The sequence below is a fragment of the Cervus elaphus genome, chromosome 24 (assembly GCF_910594005.1).
Source record: "Cervus elaphus chromosome 24, mCerEla1.1, whole genome shotgun sequence".
Classification (NCBI taxonomy): domain Eukaryota; kingdom Metazoa; phylum Chordata; class Mammalia; order Artiodactyla; family Cervidae; genus Cervus; species Cervus elaphus.
The window spans coordinates 51,369,965-51,383,226 of record NC_057838.1 but is presented as its reverse complement, the minus strand read 5'-3'; positions in this window follow the sequence as shown (position 1 = coordinate 51,383,226).

Genomic DNA, 13,262 nt, shown 5'->3' with positions numbered 1-13,262 from the left:
TTGCCCCTGTAATAGTTTACTTGAAAATATTAAATATATATATATATATAATGAAAATATATTAAAGAATACTATTGTAAATAAATAATTTTCCATGTCTTTTCTTAAATTTTACTTACTTATTTATTTATTTTTGTCTGTGCTAGGTCTTCCTTGCTGCCTGGGCTTTTTTCTTCTAATTGCAGCTAGCAGGGCTATTGTCTAGTTGTGGTGCTTGGGCTTCTCAATGGTTGTGTCTCCCATAGTGTGACGCAGGGGCTTAGTTTCTACGCAGCATGTGAGGATCTTCCTGGACCAGCAATCGAAACCATGTTTCTTGCATTGTCAGGTGGACTGGCAGAATCCACCACTGAGCCACCAAGGAAACCCTCCTGTGTCTTTTGAGTATGTTTTGAGGCATATGCTGCTGCTGCTGCTGCTAAGTCACTTCAGTCGTGTCCGACTCTGTGCGACCCCATAGACGGCAGCCCACCAGGCTCCGCTGTCCCTGGGATTCTCCAGGCAAGAACACTGGAGTGGGTTGCCATTTCCTTCTCCATTGAGGCATATAGCTCCCTATAAATAAGCATTAACAAAGCAATTATTTCTAAACCCTCTCAGCCAATGAATGTGAGCCTCCACTATTGCACTTTACCATTCAACTTTGAGTAGAGTACCAGTGTTTTGAGTACTAGAAATTTATTTTATATCCTTAAAAGCATCTTTGACATGCAGTGCTTAACCATACGTAACTGACAGCACCATGCTAAAATGCAAGGACTGAAGTTCAGGGTGCCTTCAAGAAGTGTTTGAGAAGACAGAATCAGGCAAATTGGGACTTACAGATATCTTTTTGGCACTATGAAGGGAAGTGTAAACTCAGCTGTAGCCAAGGAGCTTCAACAAAAATTTTATGAAAGTTACTTAGAAGAAATTGTTGTCGGAAGGCACATTGAGATTCAGGAGTTTAACAGAGAGCAGAAGTGTAGCTGCCATGTGAGGGCTGGAACAGGTCTCCATGGGGACCATGATAAGAAGGTCTAGTACAGTGCTGATCACAGTAGCACACTTTCATTTACAGAAATGGAACACTCCATCCATCTCCTGCCTTCTCTCTAAACAGGCTTTGTGAGTGCCGCAAACGAAGAGGGGAAAGGCATTCAAGAAAGAGTAGCATGTGGAAAAGAAAAGAAATGTGAAGCTGGCATTTTAGAGAACTGTAAATAACTTAATTTTACTCAAGAGGAGGATATGGGAAAGAGGGTGAAAATGAGACTGGAAATGTAAGCAAAAGATTATTATGGAAGGGCTGATAAAATTCCCTAGACCAAGGACTTGACCTGCTAAAGGATGGGGGACCAGTGATTGGCCTTAGTATGCAAGTGATTCGATGAAGTTTGAATTTTAGGGAAAAATCTTTCTAGAAGCACTGTGAAGTCTTAATTAGAATTGGGATATGGCTCCAGGAAGATCGGTGAGGAAGTCATTGTTAACATTTAGACAATTTTTTGACCTGACAAATGACTAATAATAATGATAATAATAATACTCACCTCAGTTAGCATAATAAATGGGTAAACTTCCCAAAAGCTATTTGAAATACGCAAGTCAACTAAAAACTTTTTTCTTGTGATTAACCAAAAGATCATACCCTCTGACCCAATCATGCTATTTCCGGGAATTGACAGTTAAGAGAATAGAGGTGCAGACAAAATTATATGCTCAGTGATGTTTCTTCTCACAGTTTTCTTTCTGAAAAATTAGAAATTATTTTAATATTCAACAAAACAGCAATGGTTAAATAAATGAAATAAGCTACTGTCATTTAAAATGTTCAACAAAACAGCAATGGTTAAATAAATGAAATAAGCTGTCATTTAAAATGTTTCTAAAAATGTTCAATGACATGGATAATTGCCGAAGGAATACTATTAAATGAAAGTTCAGAGAACAAGATTAAATATATGGTATAAGCTCAGTCTTCAGAAAATTATATACATTTGAAAACTGGGAAACACATAAAACTGTAATTGCTGCTTATCCTCAGGTGGTGAAATTATTGATGATTTTCATTTTGAACTTTCTATCATTCTGTATCTTTGATTTACTCTCATGAACATGTATTACTCTTGCAAACAAGTGTAAGGTTGAATCGTTTGAAATCACCTTCTGTGGACTGAAGTGTACCCCCTAAGCCATTCATATGTTGAGATCCTACACCTTGATGTGATGATATTGGAAATCAGGTTTTTGAGAGATAATTAGGTTTAAATAAGATCATAAAGTTGAGGCCTGCATGATGAGATTCAGTTCAGTTCAGTTCAGTCACTCAGTCGTGTCTAACTCTGCAACCCCATGGACTACAGCACGCCAGGCTTCCCTGTCCATCACCAACTCCCAAAGCTTGCTCAAACTCCTGTCCATCGAAGCAGTGATGCCATCCAACCATCTCATCCTCTGTCATCCCCTTCTACTCCTGCTTTCAATCTTTCCCAGGATCAGGGTCTTTTCAAATGAGTCAGTTCTTTGCATCAGGTGGCCAGAGTATTGGAGTTTTAGCTTCAGCATCAGTCCTTCCAAAGAATTTTCAGGACTGATTTCCTTTAGGATTGACTGGTTTGATCTCCTTGCAGTCCAAGAGACTGTCAAGAGTCTTCTCCAACACCACAGTTCAAAAGCATCAATTCTTTGGTGCTCAGCTTTCCTTATAGTCCAACTTTCACATCCATACATGACTACTGGAAAAACCATAACTTTGACTAGATGGACCTTTGTCAGCAGAGTAATGTCTCTGCCTTTTAATATGCTGTCTAGGTTGGTCATAGCTTTTCTTCCAAGGAACAAGTTTCTTTTAATTTCACGGCTGCACTCACTGTCTGCAGTGCTTTTGGAGCCCCCCAAAATAAAGTCTGTCACTGTTTCCATTGTTTCCCCATCTATTTGCCATGAAGTGATGGGACTGGCTGCCATGATCTTAGTTTTCTGAATGTTGAGTTTTAAGCCAGCTTTTTCACTCTCCTCTTTCACTTTCATCAAGAGGCTCTTTAGTTTTTCTTCACTTTCTGCCATAAGGGTGGTGTCATCTACATATCTGAGGTTATTGATGTTTCTTCCGGCAATCTTGATTCCAGCTTGTGGTTCATCCAGCCCAGCATTTCACACGATGTACTCTGCATATAAGCTGAATAAGCAGAGGAGGGGACTTCCTGGTGGTCCTGTGGTTAAGACTTCATCTTTCAGTGCAGGGGGTGTGAGTTTGATTCCTGGTAGGAGATCCCACATACCTCTCAGCCAAAAAACCAAAACATTAAAAAAATGAAACAGTATCATAACAAACCCAATTAAGATTTTGGGGGGAAAAAAGGAAAAAAAGGAGAAAAGGAAGAGACACCACAATACTTTCTCTCTGCATGCACTCAGAGAAGAAGTCACATGAGCACAGTGAGATTATGGCCACCTACAAGTCAGGAAGAGATCCTCACTGGAACCCAACCATTCTAACACCTTAATATTGCACTTCTAGCATCCAGAACTATGAGAAAATGAACCACTATTGTTTAAGCCGGTTAGTCTATGGTTATGGCCACTCAAGTTGATGAATACACTGTTAAAACTGACTCCAGAAAATGGCAATGCCATATATGACTCAACCTACTTAAAAGAGAAATCAAACAAGAGATAGTCATTGAAAATGCCCTTGAAATGGATGCTAAGGATCAGAACTAAAGCAGTAACAATAAAGATGAAAATGCAAAGGATATTAAGAGAATCTGTAATTTCATGATGGAGTAGTGTTAGTGAATAAGAACATCTAGAAAATGAATCCAAAGTTTTACACTAAGAAACTGGGTGACAGCAATGGTATTCAAGACAAGGAGTACTCAGAAAAACTGTTTGGGAACTCGCCTCTAAAATGCCCCACAATAAGTCCATAAATCCAAAATAACTCGTTTAACAATAGAGTTCTAAACATGTAAAAACTGATTAATCACATTAATGCTTGGACACATGACAGAAGAAAGGAGAAATAGAATGCAATGGACTGAATGTTTTTGTCTCTCCAAAATTCATATATTGAAATCCTAAGTCTCAGAAAGTAGGTCCTTTGGGAGGAAATTAGGACATAAGGGTAGAACCCTCCTGATTGGGATTAGTGCCCTTATAAAAGGAATTCCAGAGACCTCTCTAGCCCTCTCTTTCCATCATGTAAGGTTACAGAAAGTTGGTAGTGTGCAGACTGGAAGAAAACCTTACAGGACCCAACCATACAGGCTTGTAATCTTGGACTTACAGCCTCCAGAACTGTGTGAAATGAATTTCTGTTATTTATAAGCGACCCAGTTTATGACACGTTGTTACAACAGCCTGAACTAAGACACAGAAAATGTAATAAAGAGAATCAGTCCATTTAAGCCTGAGTATATAGACCATGATGTCTGGTCTCTAGTATGGTACTAAAATAATCCTATAAATACATACACACACAAACACACACATCCCAGATTTTACAAAACTAACTCATATTCTTTTCATCCCAGGGCTCAATGAAAGATAGAAGGAATTTGTGAATTTCTGGAATACACAGTAGGCCTGATGAGAATGAAATCAGAAAAGTCTGGGGTGCTCTTCAGAGATAACTTTATTAAAAATTAAAAAATTCTAGCCAAATGTAAGCAAAGGTTCACAAGAAACCTTTCTGTCTCTGGGTAAAACCACAAAAGCTGAGAAAAAAGAGGCAGGAAGGCCACCAAGTTAATCCACTGCCCATCTAAGGAGGGATTGGATCTTGCAACTCTCATTTGCTAAAGTCTAGTTTCATTTGACCTCTCTTCAGCCACCCAGCTCTCATAGCATTTGGTTCAAAGACTACCTAATTAGGTACAACAAATAAGAATTTCCGTTCCAGAGTGTGACTGGTTTTTCTTTATTTTATATCATTTCATAATTCACTTTGATATTCCTTGTACTACTTCCATAAAATTTGCAGCTTTCAAATAATGGAAGGTAGTTAGCATTATCATGTACATTCCATTTAACTAAATCATAGTTGGGCAGCTTTAACCTCTTTTAAAAAGAGATAGAAAGGTTATCTTTGACCTTCTATCTTAACTGTAATTAAGATATCATCTCCAGTGTTTCCCTCTAGCAAATCAATAAATAAAATATGAATTTATACAACAAATTCATTCATACTGAAAAGTAAATAACAGTATTTTTCATCATTCTTTTGCAGTCAAACAGAAGGACTCCTGGCTGTGTGACCTTTAGAAAAACATTTAACCTTCCTATGCTTTGGCTTTCTAATCTGTGATAGGGCAATAGTTCCTATTTTTAAGATTGTTTGAGGACCAGTTGAGATTATATGACTCTCTTTCTACAATACAAGTAGTATTATCTGTAATATCTCTCAGGTATGAATAAAATTACTTGGATTTCCTTTTTCAAAAAGAGTTAATATTTCATTAGTGCCTCATCACCTAAAACCCTTATGAAAAGCTTTTGTCTGTTGAATTCTTTTTAGATTTTGAATTATGAGCAGCTACTGAGTTGCAGCTTCCCAAGATGCAGTGGGCAGCATCATGATAGGAGGTGTGCAGAAATATACATGTATGCACATGTGCATGACTCTATATACATATACATATATTTGCATATATGCGAAAACACCAACAATGGAGTGTGGTGAAGAAAGACAGATTTATACTGAAGCAGATTCAGTTCACTTCAGTTCAGTCGTTCAGTCTTGTCCGACTCTTTGTGACCCCATGGACTGCAGTACTCCAGACCTCCCTGTCCATCACCAACTCCCAGAGTTTACCCAAACTCATGTCCATTAAGTCAGTGATGCCATCAACCATCTCATCTTCTGTTGTCCCCTTCTCCTCTTGCCTTCAATCTTTCCCAGCATCAAGGTCTTTTCCAGTGAGTCAGTTCTTCATATCAGGTGGCAAAAGTATTGGCGTTTCAGCTTCAGCATCAGTCCTTCCAATGAACACCCAGGACTGATCTCCCTTAGGATGAACTGGTTGGATCTCCTGGCAGTCCAAGGGACTCTCAAGAGTCTTCTCCCAACACCACAGTTCAAAAGCATCAATTCTTCAATGCTCAGCTTTCTTTATAGTCCAACTCTCACATGAATACATGACTACTGGAAAAACCATAGCCTTGACTAGACGGACCTTTGTTGGCAAAGTAATGTCTCTGCTTTTTAATATGCTGTCTAGGTTGCTCATAACTTTCCTTCCAAGGAGTAAGCATCTTTTAATTTCATGGCTGTAGTCACCATCTGCAGTGATTTTGGAGCCCAAAAAAATAAAGTCTGACACTGTTTCCACTGTTTCCCCATCTATTTGCCATGAAGTGATGGGACCAGATGCCATGATCTTAGTTTTCTGAATCTTGAGCCTTAAGCCAACTTTTTCACTCTCCTCTTGCACTTTCATCAAGAGGCTCTTTAGTTCTTTTTCACTTTCTGCCGTAAGGGTAGTGGCATCTGCATATCTGAGGTTATTGATATTTCTCCTTGCAATCTTGATTCCAGCTTGTAATTCATCCAGCCCAGCCTTTCTCATGATGTACTCTGCATATAAGTTAAATAAACAGGGTGACAATATACAGCCTTGACGTACACCTTTTCCTATTTGGAACCAGTCTGTTGTTCCATGTCCAGTTCTAACTGTTTCTTCCTGACCTGCATACAGATTTCTCAAGAGGCAGGTCAGGTGGTCTGGTATTCCCATCTCTTTCAGAATTTTTCACAGTTTGTTGTGATCCATACAGTCAAAGGCTTTGGCATAGTTAGATTACTTGTATATTTGTCTATTTGGTTGTTCTGGTTTGGGGAAGACATGGTTATTCCTGTATACAGCCATTGTTGTTTAGTTGCTAGGTTGTGTTTGACTCTTTATGTGACCCCATGGACTATAGCTCACCAAGCTTCTCTGTCTATGGGATTCTCCAGGCAAGAATACTGGAGTGGGTTGCCATTTCCTTTTCCAGGGGATCTTCCTGACCCAAGGATTGAACCCGAGGCTCCTGCTGTGTCTCCTGCATTGCAGGTGAATTCTTTACCACTGAGCCACTGGGGAAGCCCCGTATACAGTCATAACTAAGAACAAAAATGGTTCCTCTGTGAGCTGCCCTTTCTGCTGCCAAAGCATCTATTGCAGACAGTTTATTCCTTTGTCTCTTCTCTTTACAGTCTTATTTCTCATTTCCCTGAAAGAAAGCTTGAGCTACATTCATGAGGGGCAGAAGAGTGAACTAGGAGAGCTCAGGCTCTGAAGCCCCTTTGATTTGTCCTCAAAAACAAACACTGATACTTACTAGCTATAAAACTGTGGCTAAGTTGCTGACTTTATCTGAACTCAGTTTACCCTTTTGCAAAATGGAAATAAAGAGACAACTCACCTCCATACAATTATATTGAGTATTCAATGTAATAACATATGTGAAACACAGGGCCTAGCGCACAGTAAGCCCTTAATGAAAGGTGGTGGTGGTTGTTGCATGAGACAGGATTTAGGCTCCAGCTGTTACAATGAATAACAAAGACCCAAATATAACAAAGACTTAATTAAACAAGACAGAATTGTATTTCTTCTCACACAAAACTGACATGAAAACTCTGTGGCTCCCCCCCCCCTTTTTTTTTAAGGTGGAAATACACTTTTATTCAACATAGGTTCTTAATTGCTATTTTGTAAATTTATAAAATCTTATTTGGATTTTATAAATTTCAGCCTTTATACCCCTCCTTTGTCTCTCTTTTTTAAAATTAATTTTATTTTAATTGGAGGCTAATTACAATATTGTGGTGGTCTGTGGCTCCTTTTATCTTGTCTTTTTGCATAATGAAGTGGTAGCTTCCTTCTCTGAGTTCAAAATGGCTACTCCAGTTTCTGCCATCTTGTCCACATTTCACAAAGGGAAGGTGAAAAAGGTTGTGTAGTCATGTGTTCATCTATTTTTCTAACTATACATTTTTATGTAATAAACAAACAAAAAAGTGACGTAGAATAACAATCAGTCATCTGTCATGGATTCTGCACCTGCATGACAAGCCATCACGAACGGCACAGCCAGGATGGCTTGTCTCTTTGTTCCACAATGTCCAGAACCTCGTCTGGGAAGAATCAAGTGTTGGGGGTGAGTCAGTGGGTAAGGGTTTTAGTCATCTCTAGGGCTTCCTAATTCACATCTCTGACAGTGGATGCTGGCTACCAGCTGGGACCTCAGCTGAAGTTATTAGCCAGGACACCTCCATGTGGCTTCTCTTTGAGTCAACTATACACTTCCTAAGTGTATAGTTGCTGTGTTCTAAAGAGAGCAATTCAAAGAGAACCAGATGGAAGCCTCACCTTTTTTATGATCTTGCCTCAGGCATAAATAAATAGCCATACTTCCACTGCAGTCACAAACCTGCCCAAATTCAAGAGGGGGAACATAAAGCCCACCTATCAAAGGGCAGGGTGTCAACGTCACAGTGAAATGAGATCATAGAGATAGGAGATTGTAGTGAACATTTTTGGGAATACAGTCCCAGACAATCAGCCTGTGAATGACACAGCAACTTTATGGTAGTTACTATTTGTTCATTCATTCTTTTAACTGATACTTTTATTTATTTATTTAGCTGTGTCAGGTCTTAGTTGTGGCTTGTGGGATCTTCCTTGCATCATGCCAGATCTTTTACTCCAACACATGGACTCTAGTTGAGGTACACAGGTTTAGTAGTTGCAATGCATAGGCTTAGTAGCTTTGCCAGCATGTGGGATTTTAGTTCCCCAACCAGGGATCAAACCTACATCTCCTGCCTTGCAAAGTGGAGTCGTAACCACTGGACCTTAAGTTAAGTCCCTTAACTTATATTTTTTGAGTGCCCGCAATTGTGAGGCACTGTTCCAGGTTCTAGGGATACAGGGTGAACAAAACCAAGTCCCTGCCCTCATGGGTAAATACATTCTAGTGGGAGAGACAGACAATGAACAAATATATAATAAACTGTTGAGTAGCAATGAATGCTGCAAAGAAATTAAAACAGAGTGAAGGTATGGAAAATGACAGCATGTAATGTTATTAGATAGTGTGGTAAGAAAAGACTTTCTAAGGAAGTGACAGGTGGACAGCGACCTCAGCGGTTAGATGGACCAGCCATGCAAGAGCTGGGAGAAGAAAATTCTAGGCAGAGGTCACTTCCCAAGTAAAGATCTGAGGTGGAATACGTTTGGCTTCTCGTGGCCCAGCAATGTACACATATACACATGTACTTCTCATAGTACATAGACACATGTACTTCTCATAGTACACATAGGAGTGGAATATAAAGATTCTGTAGATGAGAATCAGAGCCTACCAACAAGAAGTTTGTTTTTGTTTTTTTTTTAAAGCTCATTCTGGCCACTATGTGAGAGACTAAGTGTGAAAGTAGAGGTCATTCTAGTAGTCCAAGCAAAAGGTGGGAGGGTCACCTTGGAGATGAGAAGAAGTAGCAGATTTGGAATCTGTTTGAAAGGTAGGGGCAACAGGACTTATTGATGGATCAGGTGTGTGGTATGAAAGATAGAGGAACATAGAGGATGACTATTAGGTTTGAGGCTCTGGTTTGCAATGGAAGTCTCCATAGCACATCAAAGCTAGAGGCAGTATCATACAGTGGCAGTATCCTATGCCTTGATACAGAGGCTCAAGGTCAAAACATAAAGATTGAGACAACCCCGCAGTGACCTTGAGTTCCTTCCATTCCCACCAAGCAAGGTCAGAACCAGCCCCACACACTGAAGTTTAGCTAGCAGAGGGAGGAACTACGCCTCTTAGATGAGGAGAGAAGAAGGAAGCAAAGGAGTGGGCTAGGAGTATGAGAGACTATTTTTGCAGTAGCAGTGGCACAAAGGAGTCAGGCCACTCCCAGAGCAAAGCACAATGGAGCCCTGCAGAAATCAGCCCTGGGAATTCTCTCAGAATCATGGCCTTTGCTCCATTTATGCCAGGCACCCAGGGGGCACTCCATAAACACCATTGACCACAAAAGTGATGTTGTTGACTGGGCAGCACTGCCACTCATTTGACCAATTATTTATGATCGTTCAGCTGATTTCCCACTCTGGTAATAGTCTTCAATTTTACTGCAAACACAATTAGGGCACCCCAACACAAATGCTTTACCACCACAAAAATAGATCTTACCTCCCACTGGATACCTTTATGCACTAAATTTGTGGCTAACAGACCCACTATCAAAGTCCCAGGCAGTGTTCTCCTGCCTGCAGATGACGATGGTTGTAGGAAAAGTCAGTAGACTGAGGTCAGCCATACCAGTGTAGGACGGAATCTACATTTTCATTTTTAGCAATCTTAGTCCATCTACTTCTTTCCCACCATTTTATTATAACCTCCTAATATATATACACATTTTTTTCTTTCATTTCAAATACCAAATCTCAACTGATCCAGAATGGCAGAGTTCTTACTATTTTTGTGCTCTCTGTATGTCTTTCTCTTATGTTTCACACTCAAGTCAAATTGAGGAGAAAAAGTTTGAAATTATATAATTCTTTAAAGTCATAAAACTGAATCTTTTTCTTTGGAATGTCTCTTTCTCCCTTTCCAGATTTCCTCCTAGTGTTTATTTCCTTGGTATGCTTGTGAAATGTTTCTTTCTTTTTGGCTGTGCGTGGGCTTTCTCTAGTTGTGGCCAACAGGGGCTACTCTCTCTAGTTGTGGTGCTCAGGCTTCTCATTGTAGTGGCTCCCTTTGTTGCAGAGCACAGGCTCAAGAGCTTGAACTCAGTAGTTTTGGACCATGGCCCAGTTGCTCCAAGGCATATGAGAATCTTCCCAGACCAGAGATCAAACCTGTGTCCCCTGTATTGGCCAGCAGACTCTCAACCACTGGACCACCAGGGAAGTCCCTGGAATGTTATTCCTTGATGTCAAAATATATTGCAGCTTAGATCCTACACTACCTTTCTTGACCAGCCATAACTGACAAAAAAAATAGAATAAGACAAGTGCAGATCCAAAAGGCTGGCTTCCCTTTGGGCTAGAGTGCACCCACCCATTTCTACCCCAGACCCTTTAATTCACAGATAACTAGGGAAATCAACCTCCTAATAATAATTCCAGAACACATTTCAAACAAGAAAAGAACTGTGAATTCTCTAAAACGTAATATCTAGGGCCAAATGGAAAAAAAAATGGGGATAATCCAAAAACTCTCAATTGGCACAGCTAATCAATATTTGATTTATATTTCTTTGAGACATTTAAACCATAGATTTTCTTCCCTTCCTTTGAGATTTCTCAACAAACTCTGCAAAACTACCCTATGTGTGACAAATAATCTCAACTATTTCTCCAGGATGGATGGTCTAAGCTTCACTAGTTCTCATTTAACTGTTTTTGGTTTATTTTTTAGAACGATAATTAAGGAATACCTATCTCATCAAAATTGGCTTATTAGTATTTGTGAGTGAATAAATAGCTGATTGACTCTCTAAACTTAGAGACTGAAAGCTTAGTGGTTTTAACAAATTGAGACTCTAATCCTTACCCTCGCCTTATTTCCCTCCTACCCTGGAAGTAACTCTTAATCTGCTCTACTAGAGTCTCATTGCCCTTTAAACCATGTTTCAATTTACACATTAGTCGCATGTCAAAATAATAGCTCATTGGAAAAGACCCTGATGCTGGGGGGGATTGGGGGCAGGAGGAGAAGGGGACGACAGAGGATGAGATGGCTGGATGGCATCACCAACTTGATGGACATGAGTTTGAGTAAACTCTGGGAATTGGTGATGGACAGGGAGGCCTGGCATGCTGCGATTCATGGGGTCACAAAGAGTCGGACATGACTGAGTGACTGAACTGAACTGAACAGAACTGAAGAAAGAAAACAGAATCAAAGTATGATTTCCACAGTCTGTTGTAGTTTTTAAATATGTTCATAATGTTTCGATTGGGATGGACTTGTGACTCACTTTCAACAAAGAGAATATGCACAAATGTCTGTGTGTGACTTTCTAGATCAGGTCATGAATGTCATTGCCGCTTCTACCTTGGATTACTTCCTTGGGAAGCACCCAGTTGCCATGGCATAAAGTCACTCAAGCAGCCATGAAGAGTATTCCAAATGACAAGGAACTGAAGCTTCTTATGAACAGCCATGTAAATGAACCATCTTGGAAATGAACCTTCCAGCCCCAGTCAAGCTTTCTAATGGCTGCCGCTCTGGCCAGCGCCCTCATTGCACCATCATGAGAGACTGTGAGCCAGAGCCACACAGCAAAACTGCCCCTGAACTTCTATCCCATAGAAACTATGAGATGATAAATATTTATTGTTTTAAACTGATAAGTTTTTGGATAATTTGTTATGCAGCAATAGATAACTAATATAATGATTATTTCACTGATGCATTACCTCTTCCCTATTTGATCATGCATTCAGTTCAGTTCAGTTCAGTCGCTCAGTCGTGTCCAACTCTTTGCAACCCCATGGACTGCAGTACGCCAGGCCTCCCTGTCCATCACCAACTCCCAGAGCTTGCTCAAACTCATGTCCATCGAGTCGGTGATGCCATCCAACCAACTCATCCTCTGTCGTCCCCTTCTCCTCCTGCCTTCAATCTTTCCCAGCATCAGGGTCTTTTCCAGTGCGTTAGCTTTTTGCATCAAGTGACCAAAGTTTTGGAGTTTCAGCTTCAGCATCAGTCCTTCCAGTGAATATTCAGGATTGATTTCCTTTAGGATGGACTGGCTGGATCTCCTTGCTGTCCAAGGGACTCTCAAGAGTCTTCTCCAACACCACAGTTCAAAAGCATCTATTCTTCAGTGCTCAGCTTTCTTTATAGTCCATACATCTTACAGTTACCTTTCTATAAGCCCCTCTAGTCATGACAGTTGACTATGGCACAGAATATCTGTGCAACATTTAATTGATTAAAAAGTATATGCAAATCTGTGTATTTGTTAAATTAGAAAAATATATATTTTAAATATTTATTTGGCTGTGCCAGGTCTTAGTTGTGGCACCCAGGATCTTTGATCTTCCTTGTGGCATGCAGGATCTTTAGTAGTGGCATGCAAACTCTGAGTTGCAGCTCATGGGATCTAGTTCCCCAACCAGAGATTGAACCCAGGCCCCCTGCATTGGGAGTGCAGAGTCTTAGCCAATGAACCACTAGGAAAGTCCCCTAAAATATTTTTTAATTATCATCTCTCTGATAGAAAATCCTAATAATAATTATTGTTGTTCAGTAGCTCAGTCATGTCTGACTCTTTGCAA